Source organism: Nicotiana tabacum, chromosome 6, assembly GCF_000715075.1.
Source record: "Nicotiana tabacum cultivar K326 chromosome 6, ASM71507v2, whole genome shotgun sequence".
Lineage (NCBI taxonomy): Eukaryota > Viridiplantae > Streptophyta > Magnoliopsida > Solanales > Solanaceae > Nicotiana > Nicotiana tabacum.
In genome coordinates this window covers 32,766,762-32,789,145 of record NC_134085.1, presented here as the reverse complement: position 1 = coordinate 32,789,145, position 22,384 = coordinate 32,766,762, and the positions used below count along the sequence as shown (strand labels likewise).

The 22,384-nt window shown below is 38.7% G+C and overlaps 1 non-coding gene across 1 annotated transcript; it reads left to right on the top strand.

Annotated features, from left to right (window-relative positions):
* Positions 1 to 368: 368 nt before the first annotated feature.
* TRNAF-GAA (transfer RNA phenylalanine (anticodon GAA)) lies at positions 369 to 441 on the top strand. Its single transcript has one exon. It is a non-coding gene; the product is annotated as a tRNA-Phe (tRNA).
* The last annotated feature ends 21,943 nt before the right edge of the window (positions 442 to 22,384 follow it).

Here is a 22,384-nt window from a genome sequence, read left to right as displayed (position 1 = left end):
GTAAGAGGAAAATCCGTTGACTTTCACTCCCCAACTATTTATCCGACCCCCTTTCCTTAGCAGTTCCAAATTCCTTATCTTTCTCATTCATTCTATTCTTTTAGAAATGGTTTTGAGCGTAAATGGATTTCTCTTATCACAAGTTTTGTGATATATATTATACACATAGAAATGAACATCTTTGAGCAAGGAATCCCCAGTTGAATGATTCCCTATCAATATCATTACTCATACTAAAACTTACAAAGTCATCTTTTTGAAGATCGAAGAAATTCCCCGACTTTCATAAAAAATTTACTCTACTTTTGTCCTTGTAATTGACATAGACCCCAGTTCTCTAGTAAAATGAGGATACTACAGTGGGAATAGCCGGGATAGCTTAGTTGGTAGAGCAAAGGACTGAAAATCCTCGTGTCACCAGGTCAAATCTGGTTCCTGGCACATGATTAATTTGTATGGGTCTCTATTCTCTCGAATTAATTTCTAATTAATTGATATGGATCAGCATACATATTCTTTAGAGTCTAGATTAGAATAATAGCTTTATCCAGTTTGGCGAGATATACCCCATCTATGTTCTAGATGGGTAGAGTTCCTTAGATAAAGTATCTAAAAGAATTGGATTCTACCTCCTCTTTTTTTCTCCTCTCGTTCAACCGAATTTGAATACATAACACATATCTGAAAGGTTAAATTGGTTAATTATTGAAAGGCTCAAAAGTTGAATCCGAATCTAGGGGGTTTGAAATCGACAAGATTCAGCTCAAATTCAAAGAAATAGAATCTGATATTCTAACATTTCTTTGTCTTTTCTTTCATATTTGATTTCTTCATTCCGTATTTCTCCATTCCTTCCTATATGCCTTTCTAGAACCCATCTAAGTAATATGCGCAGTACAAATATCATGATGTAGAACTCATTTGGTTCATCCTATTGGTGTGACCCATCAGAAATAAGTATCTTCCAAATAAATGTGAGAATTCCAATGAATCCCTAATTGTCTTTTTTTGTTAGCCTATCGATAATTCCCTAAATTAGACCTGCTTAATCTAGAACAGAACGTGCAATCCTTGAATATCTGAAATTGTCTAAGTGGAAATAGCTTTCTTATCATTCAATGAGCATCTTGTATTTCATAAAAATTGGGGGCAATATAATCCTTACGTAAGGGCCATCCTATCCAACTTTCAGGCATTAAGATATGTTTCAAGCGTGGATGATTATCATAAGAGATTCCCAATATATCATATGATTCTCGTTCTTGAAAATCCACACTTTTTCAAACCCAGAAAACAAAAGGATTTCTAGGATTCCTCCTGGAGGCAAATACTTTTATGCATACCTCCTCTGGTTGATCCACACCATCCTCTATTCTCGTAAGATGATACACACTAGCTAATAGCCCGAAAAGTGCTACATCATAGGCACATTGAGAGCGGAGATAGACCTGAATATCGGGGCCTCTTGTCCCTACCCTGCATAATCTCCCTGGCCTCACTACAGATGTGCTCAACACGACTCACTATCTCCACATAACCTAATGAAAAGCAGTCCCGATCTCGATCACTCTTACCATAGCAAGGCAAATACTTTAGTGAAGACCCTCAATGAATATCCTCACCCTCTCCTCCTCATTTGGTATCAAGGTAGTAGCATGACGAGACAACTCTGTAAACCTTATCTCATATGAGTAACTGACATCTGACCCTGCTGTAGGTACTCATACCGTCTCCTTAGCTCCTCTCTCCTGGTGTGTGGCACAAACTACTCTTTGAAGACTCTAGAAAATTGAGCCAATGTACGAGGAGGTGATTCTGATGGTCGATCCATCTCACAAATATGCCATCACCTCTTGGCCGGACCCTGCATTTGGAAGGTGGTGAGTCAACTCCATTAAACTTAACTAGTCCTAAATTGTGTAGAATCTAATGACAATGATCCAAGAATCCCTGATTATCCTCTAAAGGTGTACCAATGAAGTGAGGAGGACGCAAATTTGTGAACTTATCTAACCTCTTCAACTCATTAGTTGACATCACAGTCTTATCCTCAAGTTTCGCGACAATAGTAGGCTAAACTCCCCCGACCGGTAACATTGTAGGAGTCTAATAACTATGGACCACTTGCTCTGGGATACATGTAGCTAAAGTTTGCACTCAGCTTCCTGCTTGGTAAGTAGCTGGTATAGTAGGAAATGCTCCGGCCTAAGCCAAACTATTGAACAAACCAAACATGTGGATCAAAGCATCCTAAATGGCTGGCGAAACAAATAAGACCTGAGGAACCTAAGCTGGTACCCAAAGCTCCACATAATTATGAACTTGCTCCTTAGCAGTAGCTACTGGTGGCTCCACAGCTACTGCATGAGCAGGGGCTCTAGCTGCAATATGTGCTCCGCTTCTACCTCTGCCTCGACTACGGCCTCCCATGACCCTAGCCTGTGGCACCAACACCTGCTCAGTGATGGTCGGCTATAATCTCGTATTTTAGTCGCTTATTGCACTATAATTTACTGCATTTTAATTGAGTTCAAGCTTTAATCGCTAATGTTTTGCACTAATTGTGTATTTTATGCCTTGTAGGGGTGATTTCAAGTGATGTAGATGTTATGGAGATAATTTGAGCTATTTGGAGCTTTGAAGTCTGAGTAAAAGCCCAAAGGATTAAGCCAAGATCGCATTCGGGGGTCAAGAACAACGTCTGGACTTCAAAAACAAAGCAAAAAACCAAGCTCTGAGAAATCACCACAGTCGCGGTGCATGGGGCGGTGCGTGGGGCGGCACGCGGCGCGGTGCGTGGGGCGTGGGACGGCGCGTGTTATACCGCGACTATCCAATTCTGCTACTTTTCAGTTTTTCATGCTCTCTGACAAATACCACTACCACCCCGCATGGCACGTCGCCCCATGCGGCGCGCTTGTGCAATTTTTACAGTCACAATCCTATTTCGGCTAGAAGAAGGTAGTTTCATTTGGGCCGACCCTACTTAGTATAAATACATGTAAACGTTATTTTATAGACTTTTGACACATCTTAGACCTATGGATGCTAAGGAGGAGGTGGAGAAGAAAAATACATAAGGATTTCATCATTCAATCCTCACTCAAGACAAGAGTTTAGATCATTATATGTTTTCCTTTAACTTGAACATATTTGTGATGAATTTCTCCATATCTATCGAGTAGTTCTCTTTAGGGTTTGATGAATTTGGTATATTGATATTTGTTTATGGATTATAACTCTAGTTTTATGTATTGAATCATTTTGGATGTTTTAATCGTTGCATCTATATTCACTAGTTCATGTAAATGAGAGAGGCATAACTTGTGATATTTTTGCATTCTATTTTGTTGGGAGAATTCATTAATTATTCTTAGTAATCGGAAGAGTCTAGTTGAATTGTTGATTAAACCTAGTTAGGAGGGTAATCGAGAGAGGTTCTCCTAAAGACCAATTCACTATGAATTCTTGCATATCTTCACCGAGCGTAAATTGGTTTATCTTGTGAGGTTGATACTTAATCGAGAGAGGAGTTTCAACTAAATGGTTGAACTAATAATTGAGTGAATTTGAGAGAATCACTTAAACATTAGAAGTGAATTGCCTAGAGTTGCATCTCAAACACTTGTCTTACACCTATCCGATCAACCCTATTTTCTCCCATTGATATCTTCCCTTGCTTATTACTTGTGTTGTTTGTCACTAGTCAATAGTTTAGAATCTTAGTTAATTTTAGTTTTAAATCACATAATTCCAAATTGTTGATCATCTTGGATAGAAATTAAACTAGGAACTACGAAAACACTGTTTAAATCCAATCCTTGTGGATACGATATTATATTATACTATATTCGACTAGCGAACATATTTAACTGTGTGTTTTAAGCTCGTCACTCAGCTGTGCCAGACGATTGTGTCTTCACCATCTGTGAGAGAATTTAAAATCAAGGATTCAAACTTAGAGGTAAATAGCCCTGTAGTCTCTTGAAGACAAGTACAAATGTCTCTGTATCGATCTGCAAGACTCTACTAGACTTACTCATGACTCATGAGACCTAAACAACCTAGTGCTCTGATACCAACTTGTCACGAACCCAAATTCCACTAAATCCATGACACCGCCTAACACTGCTTGCTAGGAAATCCAACATTTAATAAGCAAGAACAAAGTTAAATAACAAAAATAAATAGTCGCAACAACGGAATAATAAAAAATATCTAAAGCCAATAGCAATATCACAACTAAAGTCGTCCCATGATCTGGTGTCAATGAGTACATGAGCTTTATAATTTAAATATAGAGTCTGATTCCAAAATACAGAAGTGTCTGAAAGATAAAACAATAATAATATAAACTGAGAGAAAAAGGACTCCAAGGCCTACAAACGGAACAAAGGCTACCTCAAAATCTTTCGAAGCTGATATCGGTGACATACCCTAGAAATCACCTCTCCCAGCAGTACCTGGATCTGCATATAAAGTGTAAAGTGCAGTATGAGTATAACCGACCATATGTACTCAATAAGCGACAAGCCTAACCTCGAGCTGAAAGCAATGACGGGCTCGATAAAATCCACTATTCAATTTCAATATCCAATAACAATAATAATAGTATAAAAATGGTAAAAGGAAAGATAGCTCAAAGAATATCAAGTTCGACCTTTTTCACAATAAGAGAAGAAATAAGCGTGCTTTTCAAGGATATCAGTTAAGGCATAAGTTCTTCCTCAAATATCACCTAAACATGGTGTTTTATTAATTTAACAGTAATTTCAAGTTGAACACATTAAATAGAGACATCAAGAACCAATAATTATGATAGAAGAAAACACAACCTCATCCCTGCATGACAAGTCTACATGCCAGAATCAACGATATTGTAAGTAAATCATTATGTATATCAAATCTCAACACATATATGTTACCTAGTATAATTACTTCATTCAACACACAAAATAATACTCAGGACTGTATGGATGCCTAACACAAGTCCCCCACTATGTACATAGATGACCCGTGTTCCTGCGCCCACAATTATTACTTGACTCTGGAGGGGCGGGTCTTTGCCCTAGCGCTGATCGGTTCTAGGTCAGCAATCAATATCACTTAGCCCAACATGGATCCTAGAACACACGTCACCTCAATATCAATACCACTCAACCTGACGTGGGGCCTGGCCCACACTCACTTCATATTCAATACTGAATCAGCTCTATGGCTCAAGCTCAATCATTAATCGCTCAATTCGCAAATATTCACATCTCACGGTACTCAGCTCGAATCGTGTCACATATATAAGGGCATCAATATCATGTGATATAATATATAAGAAATGCAAATAGACAAAGATATAATACGTGGGTGTGATATCATGACTAAGAATATGATTAGAATCAAGGAAAATAGCTCAATATACAAAGAATATCCCTATCATGTCTTAAATAGATATACACATAGCCTAGACATGATTTCTAGCATGAATAATAGCTCAAGTAGTCAAACAAGTAGAGACAGAAAAAAACACGAAAATAATGGGGCATGATAGACAAATAAGGCACATAAAAGCCTAAGTCTCCAGATCATGAATAACCCAAGTGTATGCATATACGCCTGTCACCTAGCACGTGTGTTACCCCTAATATATCTCAAATATCATAGACAATAGGGAGATTACTCTCAAGCCAAGTTTAGACAAGTTACTTACAACAAAACGTGTGAAATCAATACTCCAAAAAGCCCTTCCCACGCGAATCAATCTCTAAACAACTTGAATTTAGTCAAAATTAATTCAATAACATCAAATATGACTCTAAAAATCGATTCCAAGTAATACAACTCCAATATTTATCAAATTGTAAAAAGTCAACTAAAAATGTAACTCGGGCCCACTTTTTGGAAACCGACAAAAGTCACAAAATCCCGACTACCCATTCCAATACGAGTCAAAATATACAAGTTTCATCCAAATTTGACTCCGAATCGAGGTTCAAATCTCACTTAAATCATTCTCCAAAACTTCTCACATAACCCCTATTTCCTCCCTTAGATTTCATCAACCAGAAGCCAAAATAACAATGGTGAATAAAATCAAATCATAGTTAAAAGCATTTACCCAATTCAAGTGGATGAAAATTGCATCACAAATTGCCCCAATCCGAGCTCCCAATCTCAAAATATTATAAAACAAGCCAAACTCTCGTAATTAATATACTACCCAGCGACTCTCACTTCTGCAGACTCAACTCGCATCTGCGAGCTTGCTTTTGCGACAAAAGGCTCTATTCTATGAGCTTTACTAAAAAGCGGACCGTCCGCTTCTACAGACAAAGTACCATTTTTGCGGACCCATATTTGCGGACATAGAAGTGCACCTGCACCCAACTCTCCACACCTGCAGACACTGCTGCCTTTTGTCATCCTTTTTATCTTTGACCCCCTGTCCGCGTCAGCGGACTCGCACCTGCTGACCAAACTTTTCAGGTGCGAAAACACCATAATTGATATGCCAAACTAGCTCCAAAATGATTTGGAATCCCTCTGAAACACACCCGAGGCCCCGGGACCCTGTCCAATCACTCCAACCAATCCCAAAATATAATACGGACCTACTCAAGGTCTCAAATCACACAAAGTAACATAAAAATACAAATCACACCTCAATTCATGCTTAATTAACTAATCAAATTTCAATCTTTCAAAACTCATACCGAACCACATCTAACCAACTCAAAATAATCTCAAATGTTTCACACAAGTCTCAAATGATATAAAGAACTTGTTTGAAGTCCTGGAATCATAATCCAACCCCAATATCCTCAAAGTCAACTCCCGGATAAACCTATGAACCTTCCAAACCTTTAAGTTTCCAACTTTCACCAATTTGAGCCAAATCAACCTAGGAACCTCCAAACCCAATTGTGGACAAACACCTAAGTCCAAAATCACCATAAAAATCAATTGGAACCATTGAATCACCATTCTGAGGTCGTTTACGTAAAATTCAAACATTGGTTAACTCTTATAACTCAAGTTTTCAACTTTAGAACTAAGTGTTTCAATTCATTTCAAAACCTTCCTGAAGCTAAACCAACCATCCCCGTAAGTCACATGGCAACAAATACACATTAAAAGCATCAAATAGGGGAATGTGGCTCAAATACAGAAAATAATTGACCGAATTGCTCCAAGAAACCCATGGAAAATTGAAATCTATATTCAAAACCAAGTAAGAATTACTTGCCCTCAAGCTTATAATGAAAATATCCTTAAAATCGCATCCTCCCAAAGTTTAGGTCTCAAAAATAGTGAAAATAAGCTTAATCCTGAAATATGGACATTAAATACCCACCAGAAATTTACACATCACGATCACAATTTACTCCCCGCAATCGCGAAGCATAAGCACCTCCCCCGACCAATCCTTCTACGTGATAGAGTCAAAGCTCACAAAACCGCAGATCATTGACAACCTCTTATATGCGATCGCAAGACCCTCTATGAAATCGTGAAGCACACAGCCCCTGACCCCAAATCTCCACTATATGATAGCAAGACACAACTTCGTGATCGCGATGCACTATTGTACATCAAAAAACCAATAATCCATACTCAACCTGCAATGCTTCAAAACTACCCCAAAACTCACCCGATCCCCCGCAGATTATGTCCAATCATTCTAAAAAGTTAATATACTTTATACAAACTTTTCCTAGGGCTCGAAACACTATAAACAACATCAAAACCAAGAATCCTGCATCAAACCAAGAATCTTAAATTCTCTTAAGTTCAAAATTTTAACTTTCGACTAGAAGCGTCGAATAAATCCTGGGCCACCCGAGACCCGAAACCGAATATACATATAAGTATTATCAATTGTTAATCAACCACAAATCCCAATTCCTCGCAACACAGAAAGGTAACTCATAGATCTTCCCAGATCACTAATAAGCTCAATAACAATTGAATCAACACATCCTTCAACCATACAACGCGGAGTCAACCAAGCCGGTGATTGCTCAATTTCCTAGGATGTTTTCTAGATTCCACTGGAGTAACTCAAGAAATGGAAGGGCAAGGCTAGGCTTCATGGGATATATTGAGTCTGCCAATAGATGAGGGAGGACTTGGTTTTAGATCTCTTCATGATGTATCCAAGGCTTAATTTGCTAAGCTTTGGTGGAAATTTAGAATAAAAGATACTTTGTGGACTACATTTATAAGAACAAATACTATAGGAAGATCAATGTGGTCCTAGTTCCTTGGAAAGATGGCTCACATATGGAGGAAGATGCTTGAAATGAGGGATCTTATTGAACATAAAATATTGTGAAAATTAAAAAAGTGAAAATACATTCTTTTGGTATGATAATTGGACTGGACTTGGAGAACTCTACCATGCTTCAGGACCAGATCATTGGTGTGATGAAATAATAACACATATAAGTGAGGTTGTAGAGAATGGGGCCTGGAATGAAGACCTTCTAGGAATACTTCTTGATGATCTAGCTGAGCATATTATAGAGAGTATTATTCCATCTCACTGTGATGATATGAAGGATAGGACATGGTGGAAGTAGGAGACAAAGGGCCAATTTTCAGTAAAGTCTATGTGGCAATACATTAGGAGGAGAAGCAAGAAAGCAAGATTTACAAGTTTATTTGGGTAAAGGGGTTTCCATTGAAGATCTCCTTATTCATGTGGAGGCTATGGAAAGCTAAACTACCACTAGATTAATCACTAAGAAGAATGGGGTACTTAATGCCATCTAGGTATTGGTGTTGGAGGAACCCTAATAAGGAAACATATCCCATGTCTTCTTGAGACCTCCAATAGTAGCTACGTTCTTATGGAAATACTTCTTTGCGCCTTCAGGGATCAATATAGAAGGGAAATAACTAGTTCAAATGATCAATGAGTGGTGGAAAAGGCAAGTGAATACAAGCTTGAAAACAGTCTACCATGATGTACCATGTCTGATTGTTGGGACGTTGTCTTGAAGCTGTCAGTCTCTTCTATTTGCTTGAGGTTCAAGAGGAACCTCTTCAACTTGGTCATCTAAAATGTCCACATCCCCCAAAGACATGTTTTTAAGAGGCATTGTTGCACCTACAATTGTTTCACAAAAAAGATTAATAACACGGAAGGAAAAGAAGATAATTCACACACAAAACCAAATATATAGCTAAATTTATTTTTAACTCCCTGTCAACGGCACCAAAAATTGATCTCGTCCAAGTCATACCTCTATTTAAGGTTATGAAACTGTTGATGCAATAGTAATACCCAACAGAGAGTCGGGGTCAAATTCCCCAAGGAGCTATACAAATGGGATTTAGAGGTATATATTATGGTGAATGAGCTTGAACTATCTTAAATTATACTTCCACAAAATTGGTTGATTCTAGGTCTAGTTTAAACTAAGATTGCAAGATAAATAATTGAAACTAACAAAAAAATTATTGTTGTTTTCAAATAATGTAAAAGGCCTAGGGCTATGACATTCACCTAGGTGTTTTCCTAATGGATTGTAAACTTTAAAGCTTGTTTTGTTGGTGGGGGTGTATTATAGCTATCAACACTCAAGTACCCACTCAATACCTCTCAATAAGAGAGTTATTTTATGCAATTTGGCTTTCTCAAGTCCAAATGGGTATTGAACAAAATAGTTGATAAACCGCTCAAGTTGGGTTTTACTATCTTTAGGTTCAACCCTTTAATTGGGACTATCAATCTCTTGATTTTTTCTCAATTTCTTGTTAGCCAAGTTTTCCTAGACTAAGTCTCTCTTTCTCAAGTAGAGACCAAGCAAATAGGCATGAACTAATATTTTCATCCATTAATTCTAGAATTAAAAGCAAGAACAAAGCTAAATAATAAACACCTAACCATAAACAAGCCATAAATCAAACACCCATTAGGTTTACACTCTATGGTTGGGTCACACCCTAGTGAAAATCTAGCTACTCATAATGGGTATAGAAGAAAACAAAGAAGAAAAGATAATAAAACTCATATTGAAAGATTAAAATATAAAAACCAAACGCTAAATCACCAAAATAAACTAAAGTTGCCTAAAGAAGCAAGAAAAAACGGCTACAGCACTTTGAATATTAAAAAACTTGACCTATTTTCGTGAAACTATTCTATTTATACAAAGCTAGAATTTTGGGACAAAAATGCCCTTTCGGAGGTTTTGCGGCCGCACAATTCCATGTGTGGTCCGCACTTTGCTTCGGTCTTGACATGAGTTGAATCTGCGGCCGCACAATTCTGACACGTGGCCGCATCTCTTATATTCTGCGGTCCACATATTTTCGGGTGCGGCCGCACAATAATTGTGCAGTCCGCACTTCCTTCAATTCTTATAATGAACACTCTCTGAAATTCTGCTTTTGCATAGCTACTTTGCACTTGGTCTCTAATAACTTTTCTTCGCAATCCGTGGTTGCAGATGGAAATCTACGGTCCGCACTTTGAGCTTTTGTGCCTGATTTTGTCCTTGAGTTCTGATCACTCCTTGAGTTGGATTTCATCTTAGTGGCTAATTTTCCAATACTCCTGTAATTAAGCATATTTCATCAGTTTTCGGTAATATAATTAAACGCTTTTGGACTAAAATGAAAGTAAAAAGGTGCTAATAAGTTGTCAAAATCCCCATTTATCAGAGATATATATGGTAATTAGGAGTATATATTATGGTATGTGAGTTTGAACTATCTCAATTTTAATACTTTCACAAATTGGGGTTGTTTCTATGTCTATTTTAAACTAAGATTGCAAAGTTAAGATATGAAACTAGGAAATTGTTTTTGTTGTTTTTCAAGTTTTGTAAAAAGCCTAGGGCTATGACCATTACCTAAGTGTTTGCCTAATGGGATATAAACCTTAATATTTGTTTTGTTGATTGGGGTGTATTATAGCTATCAACACTCCGTTATCCACTCAATACCTCTCGATCAAAGAGTGATTTTGCCAAATTTGGCTTTCTCAAGTCCAAATGAGTATTGCTCAAAATGGTTGATAAAAGCTCAAGTCAGGTTATTACTATCTCTAGGTTGAACTCTTTAATTGAGATTATCAATTTCTCGATTGACCCAATTTCTTGTTAGCCAAGTTTTCCTAGACTAAGTATCTCTTTATCAAGTAGAGACTAAGTCAAATAGGCATGAACTAATGTTTGCAACCATTAATTCCACAAATTAAAGCAAGAACAAGACTAAATAATAAACACCCAGCCATAAACAAGCATTAAACTTAACACCCATAAGGTTTACATACTAGGATTAGGTCACAACACTAGTAAAATCTAGCTACCCATGCTTGAAATTGAAGAAATAGAAGAAGATCCGTTAATTAAACTCATATTAAAAATCAAAATGATAAATCTATGTTAAAATATCCCAAAATATGAAAAACTACTAAAAGAAGCAAAGAGAACCGGCTATTGTAGTTACTGATGTCAAAAGTTAACTTAAAACTACGGAACTCGTCAATTTATACAAGGCTAGAAATTTCGGACAAAAATGCCCTTTGAGAGTTTCTACGGCCGCACAGTTCCATGTGCGGCCCCGCAGAATTCGTCAACATTTTAGGACCAGAAGTCTGCAGCCGCAAAATTCTGATTTGCGGCCACAAGGCACTCTTTCTGTGGTCCGTAGATTTGTAACTGCGGTCGCATCTTGCTCTTTTGCGGTCTTCACTTTTACATCTGCAGCCGCATAGAATTTCTTCTGCAGCCGCATAATTCTTGTAGGATCTGCACTTTTGATGGACTTGGAATGCACATTCTCTGAACTTTGCTCCTAGCCCAGCTTTTGCAATCGCACAATTCATGTGCGATCCGCACTTTGCACCAAACTCTACTGTCTTTTCCTTCATAATCTGCATCCGTAGATAATATTCTGTGGTCTGCACTTCTGAGCTTCTATGCCTTTTATGTTCTTGAGTTCAGATTACTCCTTCTTGAATTGAATTTCATCTTAGAAGTTTATCTTCCAATATTCCTGCAATTAAGCACATTTCATCAATTTTCGGGAATTCAACTAAATGCTTTTGGACTAAAACAAAATCTAAAAGGCGCTAATAAGTAGTCAAAATTCCCACTTATCAAATCTCGCGATGTTAAAGTGTAATGGGTGCTAAGGGGATTTTTGAATCGTGATTGCTTGTGTGAGTGTCACAATAGTGTAGAGGAGCTGGGCCAGTGGAAGTGAAGGGAATCGCGATTGCATGGGCATGACCTACAATCTCGTAAAAGGTAGTCTAGCTGGATTATTTTATGCATCACGATTGTTGTAACAATCCGACCAATCGTTTTGAATTCTTGAACCCCCATTCCCTTATTTGATGCCTCCCGTAGGTTGGTTTAGTGATTTATAACTTGTGGGAATGGGTGGTTTGATTTTCAAGATGTTAGAGAGTGATTTGGAACACTTAGTCCTAAGTTGAGGCTTAAAGTCGGAAGAGTTCATCAACGTCAATATTATGTGTAAATAACCATGGATTGATATTTTGAAAGTTCCAATAGCTCTATATGGTGATTTTGGACTTGTACGAATATATATTTTTAAAGTAATATACCACTAAACTAGGTGCTTAGTGGTATTTTATATGAATTAATGAAAAAGAAAATAAAACAATGTCTTACAATATGAAAGAAATAAGAACTAGCTATGATGTAAAAATAATAGTATCTAACTTATGGGAAACATGCCCTGAGTTGATAGTGTACACGGAAAGAACTACAATATCCAAATTTGCACCTTGCAACATGGTTTTCACTTCTTGTAGCTTGACAGGATCTTCAACACCTTGTATGTGTATCATCTTCATGTCCACGAGTGGTTTAGCTTCATAAGCATAGCATGTACAGTGCATCACTTCAATTTTGAACCAACCATTGATCACATAAAGGCCTTCAATTTTTCCCATTGTCCTTTCTACTCTCATTAGCTCATGTATGAACCTAAAAATTTTCGTGCCTAATTTTGCATAATTTGGAAATATCCCCAACTTAGTAGGATCAACATAAAGATCACGAAGAGGATAGTACATGTGAAATGCATTGCAATACCTCCAACTCTTCCTCATTAGCCAGAATTTCCAACAGTTAGGTCTGCCTAGAAGATCCAAGTAGCCTTGCATTGCCCTTGAATGTGGCTGCTTTGTAACGACTTTCATAATCTTAGAAAGATCATCATGTTGGGACTGTTCTATACACTGGTTAGCCCCTAAGAGAATAAGCATCAATGACACTACTATCACCCTTTTAGGGTTTGGCATAGTATAGAAGTCAGGCCTCATTTGTACCTGCAAAAAAGTAAACAGTGTTTGTAAAAAGTATCACCCTACTCTCCTCAATGATGATTTGAGTAGGCGGATAAGTAGGTGAACCCTTGACTCCGGAAACTCCTTGCCTTACACCATCCACATCATCATATGAACTACTACCATGTACCATAGCAACTCCATATTTCCATCACAATTAATCATATTTGAGTAGTTGGCTTTGCATTTATCACCCTAATATATGGCAATCGTAGCTTGTCACTATTCAAAATCCTTCTACATTGAGTGTTCAGTTCCACAAATAAATTAGCCTGGACAATTGTATGTTGCTCCAAAGTCAGGTTTACAAGGTGGTCAGCTAATTTATTTCCTTCCCTCAATATATGTGCTATCTCAATCACACAACAAGCCGTTAGTTTATTGACTCCTCTACTTGGTTGAAAATACTCCAAGGAGGATCCCATACTTCATCTAAAACTCTTTTTATCAACATAGAACCAAATTCAATCAAACAAGGGAAAAATGGGATTGGACAATGTACCTTAAAGCTTCCAGAATTGCCTAAGCTTTAGCAATATTATTGGTGGCATCTTGAATCTCATCCGCCTGAGCATAGAGTAGATCACCAACTCCGTCCGTAATACAAAAGCATATGAAGGTCTTCTAGTGTTCCCTCTACACGCACCATCCATATTACACTTGATCCACCCCACAAGAGGCAATTTCCACAAAACTTTAGTATACCTCAATCTTGGAATATGATGCTTCAATTTGTCATGCAAATCAAGCCAGTTAGCAATGACTCCTAGGAAAGCTGTCCTTCTCACCTTCAACAACATATGTATGGAAGTAGACACTTGGAAAATCAACATGTTAATGGACACACTCTTCAATGCATGCTTGAATTCCTCCTTTTCCACAAATACCCAGTTCCACCCCCATCTTCACCAAGAGCAACTCCACACCGGGTGTTTCTGAATGAAGGGTATGCAAGTGCCATAGTCCCGCCCCGCATTAGGGAGGGCAACTTTCAAATCACAAATGTCATGCTTACATTGCTAGAGCAACGAGGATTTTTCATCGGGGCTCCGAGTCAAAATGTATACAAACACTTGAAAGGGTTTGGGGACACTTGTTAGGGGAGTAAACAGACAAATGTCTCCGAGGATGATTTAAGGTTGAGGCTATTTCCTTTCTCTGTAAGGGGGAAAGCCTTGGATTGGTTAGAGAGATTGCCAAACCATTCCATCCATACATGGGATGAATTGGCGGAGAAATTTATTTCCAAGTTCTTTTCTTCTAGGCATATGGCTACTCTTAGAGACGAGATTCTAGAATTCAAACAAGAGCCCAATGAGCCGTTGCATGAAATATGGGAGAGGTACCGGACTATGGTGAAAGAGAGCCCAAATAATGACATGATGGAGGCTATGATTCAAAAAATTTCTATCGGGGAATCAATGCTACCAGTCAATGCGTGGTCAACCAACTCGCAAGTGGAAATTTCATGACAACGCCGTATGTGGAAGCTTGTGAGATTTTAGATGAAATGGCGGATACTTCATCGGCATGGCAAAGTAGAGCAAATGTTCCTCAAGGTGATCCGAATGTGATTACCTATATAAAGAATTATATGATCATGGGAGAGCCATTGCCAAGTTGACCACCACGATGAATCAATTAGCTAAGGCTCAACTTCAACAAGTGCAAGTTCCTAAGCAAGTCAATGCAATGGAGGGAGTTAGTATTGTAGACACCGGATTTTTGACCCTCCCCGAGAATTTTCACATTTTTAGCGTGAACATGTGAAATTGGGTCTAATATAGCCATTTTAACTATTTTTACTTTATTTCGTTGCAAAAAGAAAAATTACAAAAAATATATATATAAATTTTAGTTTATGTATTTCTCATAAACTTGAAAAATACAAAAATTGCACTTTATTTTTGTACTTTATATAATTTCGAAAATAACCAAAAATATAGTTCTATTAATATTTTGTAGTCATTTTAATTTTTGAAAAATACAAAAAATATTACTTTATATTTTATCCTTATATAAAAACGAAAATTACAAAAAAATAGTTTTATTAATATTTTGTAGCTATTTTAAATCTTGAAAAATATACTTAAAAAGATATAGTTTTGTTTAAATATTAGTCTTATTTTTGTTAGTTATTTTGCTTACATAGGACTAGTTGAGCAACGTCGTGTTCATATTTCTCGGGTCTGAGAAAAAGAATAATATTCGGGTTCAAACTACCCGCTTTTAGGCCTAATTTTCGGGCCTAACCCATAAAAATCCGAGTCCACCACACGTGGGGAACACGGACGGAACACGACGCACGGGGAACCCCACCACGCGTGGGGGACACAAGCCTCGAACCCCACCATGCGTGGGGCTCATTTCCCTGGGCAAAACCATGTCAAATACACGGACAAACATTTTTTAAGGGGGGAATTGGAAATTTTGGACGGACAGGGACTTAAATTTTTTTGAAAACAATCATTGTTCATATCCTTCCTCTTTTGGGAAGGAGACCGAAGCCCTAGCAAACCAAAAAAACCCATCTGCACAAAACCCACCTCGTCCAGCTCCGCCAGTCCGTCACCCATAACCATCGTCACTCCTCCTCCTCCTAGCTCCCCCCCTCGTCGCAACCAGCCCAACTCCCCCATCTTCTTCCAAACAAAAACCCTAACGAACACCACCCCAAAACTACCATCAACAACCCCTCGACACCGTCCAAACACCACCTCCGTCAACTGCGCCACCGGACTTCCATAGCTGCTCCATCCTCAAGCCAAACGACCATCGGAACCCTAGCAAAAACCTACCCAAACCAGTCGTACCTCATCCCTCTCCGCCTCACGACCACCGTTAGCAGCCCTCCCTTTCGTTGTCACTGCCCAGTCCGTCAGCCCCACGCACAACCCGAACAAAAACCAGCAGTCCACCATTTCTGCTTCATCCGTCGTGGCCCCATGACCCTGCTGCCCGGCTTCCCGTCGTGACCCACCTCCAGCCAGCCCCTTCGCACGGCCTAACGACCATTACCCTCGTCGCTTGAGCCACCAGCAGCGTCGTCCCCCACACACTACAACCAAATGATCAGTTGAACCTCCATAATTGGTCGTTTACACTACTGTCCAGCAGTTGGTTCCTTGCGTTCCATTTTGTTGTGCGATCTCTATTTTGTCATCCAAAGTGTCGTTGCATCCCAGCCCGTTAGTTTGAGTCCATTTTTGGAGATCGTTTGTGAGGTCTGTTCGGAGGCAAGTATCGAAGCTTCGAGGTTGTCGTCCGAGGTTTCGCCGCAGGTCCAACGCATCGGACGATAATCTCAAGTAGGTCATCTCTGCCCGTGTCCTTCATATTTGATGTTAGTAATATGCATATTGTTTGTTGAAATACAGTCCTAGTTCATGCGGATAGTATGCACGCGAGACATATACATATGATGTTTGTGAATTGTTATTTCCTGTTAATTAAATCCGTATGGTATTGAAATTTGGCCATGAACGTCTTTTCCTTTGTTTCGTTACTTTAAGTAGTTATTTGGTATTTTGTTTCTTCATGTTTAGATTGTTGTTATCCAAATATTTGTCATCATAGGTGTTTGTACTCATTCTGAAAGGTGTTAATTATTTTAGCTTGTCTTAATAGTTGTTTACATATCTGGTAGTAAATGTTAAAACCATAGTAGTAATTTTAATTCCACGGAAAAATACTCGTTTCATCAAATAAGTTCGATCTACAACCCATGACCTCGCAAAGTAGCAAAAATGTGGTTATTTTAGCCTTATCCTTTTTTCAATAACAACAATGTTATGAATCAAAATAAATAAAAATAAATAAATAAATAAAAATGAGACGAGCCTCGCCAAATAAAAGGGACAAATTGCGGGGCCCTCACAAAATATATGTATTAAATACTTAGATTTCGGGACGGGCTGTTTAGCAAATTTCACGGCCCTACCCCAAAATAATAATGCGCTAGTCGCTTTAGGCGCGTATTTAATAATGTTATCTCCCTAAACCCGGGTGCACATTTATGTGACCCAAATCCAAATCTCAACGAGATCGAAATGTGTCTCTAATCACGGGTATATTGATTGTGGCGTGGTTTGAGATGCATTTCCATGACGTTGCAAATTCCTTTTAAAAAATAATGAATGAGACGAGCCCCGACAAACAAAAATGCGCAAGCTGCGGGGCCCTCTAAATGTATATATTAAAACACTTATAATTCGAGGACAGGCCGTTTAGCGAATTTTACGGCCTTCCCCAAATAACAATACGCTTGTTGCATTAGGCACGTCTTTAATAACTTATCTTCAGTAATTCGGGTGCACATTTATGTGACCCAAATCCAAATCTCAACGGAGTCAAAGTGTGTCGACGACCACGGGTACATTGATTGTAACGTGGTTCGAGATACATTTTTATAACGTTGCAATTCTTGATAAAAATAACAGTAAATGATAAAAGTGGTTGAAAGATAAAATTTGCACATAAGTTCATATTGTATTTAAAATCAGATAAATAAGCCAAATATAACAGTTGAGCGACCGTGCTAGAACCACGGAACTCGGGAATGCCTAACACCTTCTCCCGGGTTAATAGAATTCCTTATCTGGATTTCTGGTACGCAGACTGTAATATAGAGTCATTCTTTTCCTCGATTTGGGATTAAAATTGGTGACTTGGGACACCCTAAATCTCCCAAGTGGAGACTTTGAAATAAATAAACCAATCCCGTTCCGATTGTCCTTTAATTGGAAAAAACTCCCTTGTACCCTCCCGGGTATGAAAAAGGAGGTGTGACAGCTCTGGCGACTCTGCTGGGGATTAGTGACCCAGAACCACTGGTTCAGGATTAGAAATTCGAGCTTAGAATAATTGTTATTATTTGGATTTATTTATTATCTGATTTTATTATATGTTTGGGCTCAATGTGCTAAATGATGCTTTTACCGCTTTGATATTATTTGGACTGTATATATAAACTGTGCCGAAACCCCTCTCTTCTCTCTTGAGGAGTGCACGCTGGTCGTGGCTTCTTTCTGTTAGTGTCATATACCAAAATAGAACGAGGATTCGGAGGAGTTGCAAAATCGGATGGCCTTTTGGTTACCGGTACACAGCTCCCATCCTCGGCTCGAGTTGTCCGCTCCGGTAAGCCAGGTCTAGAACAAATACACAGGTTATGAACTTAGTATAACAAAGCCACATGCCGGATCCCTAGTACGAACGTTTATTTGCATCATGTGCATTTGACTTAGGGGACTCAACACAGGGGTTGGGTCCGTCTAGGACAAGCAACCTGAAAATAATAGACCATCTTTGGCATCCTATGTGCTACATGTTGTATTTATTCAAGGGTGAATGGGTCATTTGGCGGACCAATGATATTTACGGACAAATGACACTCCTTATCATGCTGATCACGTTAAATAAGAAAGTTGCACTATTTTTGATAAGCATGCTATTATGTTAATTAAGCACATGGGGAACATTGTGGAATTCAAGAAGCCTTGGTATTCCACATGTCCCCCACGCTTCATGTTTTGGGAAAAGCACATGGGAACCATTTGTGGAATCCAAGAAGTCTTGGAATCCCCCATGTCCCCCATGCCACATTTTTTTAAAATAATAATAATAAATAAAAAAGAGCATTGGAAAATTCAAAAGATTTTGTATGTTGTCATCATTTTCCACAAATTAGAAAATCGTGAAAAGATGAGAAAATGACAGTGTAGAGATATAACTACTTATTTTTAGAAGAAAAAAACCAATGTCCGAGTAGTATCGAAACTCTGCCGAAATTTTGAGAAAAAGAAAAAATGTCTTATTAGTTTGTTATATTAAAAGCAAAGAAAAAATAGAAAAAATCATCATTGTTCTATCTTGTTTTTTTTTCAAAAATATAGAAAAGAAAATAGTTTGTTTTGCCATGAAAATGAAAATAAAAAAGAGTCGGGTTTTTAAAATGTTTTATTTTATTTTATTTTGTTTGTCTGTGAAAATGCCAAAAATAAAAACAAAAAGAGTCGGGCGTTGAACATGATCTTATTATTTGTTCCGAAATAAAAAAAAATTCAAAAGAAAATTCAAAAATATTTTGATTCTTCTTTAAAAAATTCAAAATTCAAAAAATATTTTTTTAAGCATTTCTTTTATTAAAGGTAAAAATCCCAAAAAAAAAACATTTTTCTTTTTTCTTTAGAATAAGAAAAACAAATGAAAAAAGAAGGAATGTTTTATGTTTTACGAATGAAAAATAATAGTTTGTTTGTTTGCTATATAAAAAGAAAAGAATAGAAAATGTAAAAGGGTCTTCTCAAAATAATTTATTTGCCCGAACTACGCGGGTTTGATTCTCACCGGATGTGAGATACGTAGGCAACCCTCATCGGGTCCAACCCCACCTTTTGCTAAAAAGCCAAAAACAAATAAATAATAATAAATAATAAAAAAAAACGAATAATATGTCAAATTTCAATTTTGTTATAAAGAAGTCGGGTGATGTTGTTTTGTCATAAATAGCCGAATGTTCCCGAAAGGGACGCCGGAAGGCTGACTTTGCATAAATAGCCACCTTCGGGCCATTTTTAAGATTTGGTCCAGTTGACCCACACAGCCTTAAAAATCTTCGTCCCCGAGACGTTGAAAGGCCGTGTTTGCAATATTGAGTTTTCTAATTTGAAAAACGATAAAAAGAGTCATAAATAAGTCGGGTAATTCTGTTTTGTCATAAATAGCCGAATGTTCCCGAAAGGGACGCCGGAAGGCTGACTTTGCATAAACACCCACTTTTGGGTCATGTTTAAGATTTTTGGTCTAGTTGACCCACACAGCCCTATAAATATTCGCCCCCGAGGCGCTGAAGGGCCATGTTTTCAACACCAAATTTTATTGTAATTTGAAAAAAAAACAAAGAGTCAGCGGTCAAGTGAATACCGTTTGAATTTTGGTCAAAATAAGCCTAGCTAGCTTCGGCCGCGTCTTAAACCGTTCTTGCCGAAATAGCCTTAGAGTGTCTTTCAGTTGTCGAAAGGTTATTTTCGTAAAAGAACGGACAAGTTTGTAAAGTGTCATAAAATAATCCTCCCCGGCCTCAAAATTCATGTGAAAGGGGCCACATTTGCAAAAATAACCGTTTGGTTGCATTTGTCGAACAGAGAAATGGAGCTAGCCTTTTGTTTTTGAGTTTATAAATCTCTTGATTAGAATATATGGGTTGTTTGATTTTCGAGTTTGTAGGTCATCTTTAAACCTTTGAAACCCAGTTTGTTTTATTATGAAAATTGATAAAAAAAAAATGTTTATTATTGTTTATCTTTTATTGGTCCGAACTACGCAAGGTCTGATTTATGAGGGGTCATGATACGTAGGCAATATCCATAAGATTCGACCGCCAGTAATAAAGAAAAAGAAAATACAAAATAGAATAAATACAGGGGTTCCCAAAGTACTTCAAAGGGGCAAATAAGCAAGCCGGGGTGACGCATGTTGTTTGAAGCAAAACATGTTAGAAACGGTTAACTGCCTAGGGGCATTGCATCCTCAATGTGTTGTTATCAAATCTGTTAAACTCTAAACGCTAACAAGTTTGTTGTTTTCCGAATCTCAAACAGTTAGTTGTTAAAGAATTCTGGCAACACACCCTTACCAAACTAGATCCAAAGGACCGATAACAACAAGCATGACTACTTCAGAGAATAGTACCGAGGAAGAAAGGCCGATGAGCCAGTTGTTAAAGGAAGCGATGGAAAAGATAGAAAAGATGGGACTAGAGATGAATTCAATGCAGCTAGCTCTAGCCAAAGCACAAAAGAGCCCTGAGCCACTAGGGCACGTGCCCGAATACCCCCACTCCGGCCCTTCAACAAGCCTCCCAAATCACCGTTGTCTTCAGGAGAGAAGCCCCCATGATTCCCAAGCTCCACCATCCCATCAACCTCTCCCAACACCAAATGTTCCCACTTTTGTGGGACCCACATCAGCCACCCTGCAAAGAACGACCAGCGAGCCATTGTTTCAGTCTCCTGATACGCAATACTATCCCCCTGAGCCCACATTTCATGCACCCGAACCGCAGGCCTACATCCCGCACTTGGAGGTACCGGCAGAGATTGAAAAGCCGGTTAAAACCCCCGAACAGGATGAGGTATTGAGGAAGTTCAAAAGCCTGGAGCAGTCCTTCAGGAACCTGCACGGATTGGGCAACCAAGTCAGCGTGGCTTACAAAGATCTATGCCCTTTCCCGGACGTCCAACTCCCGGCTGGTTTCAAGATGCCCAAGTTCGATTTATATGAAGGGCACGGTGATCCCATGGCGCATTTGCGGGGATTATATAGCAAAATGAGAGGGGCAGGTGGCAAAGATGAGCTGCTGATAGCTTATTTCGGCCAAAGTCTGAGTGGATCGGCACTAGAATGGTATACCAGGCAGGATTCCAGCAGATGGTACACTTGGGATGATCTGGCGCAGGCTTTCGCAGGTCATTTTCAATACAATCTCGAGATAGTCCCGGACCGTATCACATTGTTGAGGACTGGAAAGAAGCCTGGGGAAAGTTTTCGTGAGTTTGGTTTCCGCTGGAGAGAACAAGCGGCCAGAGTTGATCCTCCCATGAAAGAGGGAGAAATGGTGGACTACTTCTTGCAAACACTTGATCCAACTTACTTTGGTCACTTGGTGACAACGGTTGGGAAATCCTTCAATGAAGTGGTAAAGATAGGGGTCATGATAGAGGAGGGCCTAAGGTCTGACAAAATCCTAAATTACTCAGTGCTCAAGGCGACGACCCAGGCTATTCAGAGCGGCGCGGGAGGTGCTCTTGAGGTCGCATCAGTCGAAGCAGGTACTGGGTCCAAATTCAGAGGTCCTTCCCCTCACTACCAGCCTAGGCCCAGTCATCCAAATTATCCACACACTCCATACAACCTTCCACAACCCTATTACCCACCATCAGAGCCACTCTTTTCAGACCATCATGCCCAAGCCTGCCCCCGAGCTCCATATAATCCGCCTCAGTATTATCCTCCGAATAAGGTCCGGTCGCAGGGTCAACCATCAGGTCACCCCCG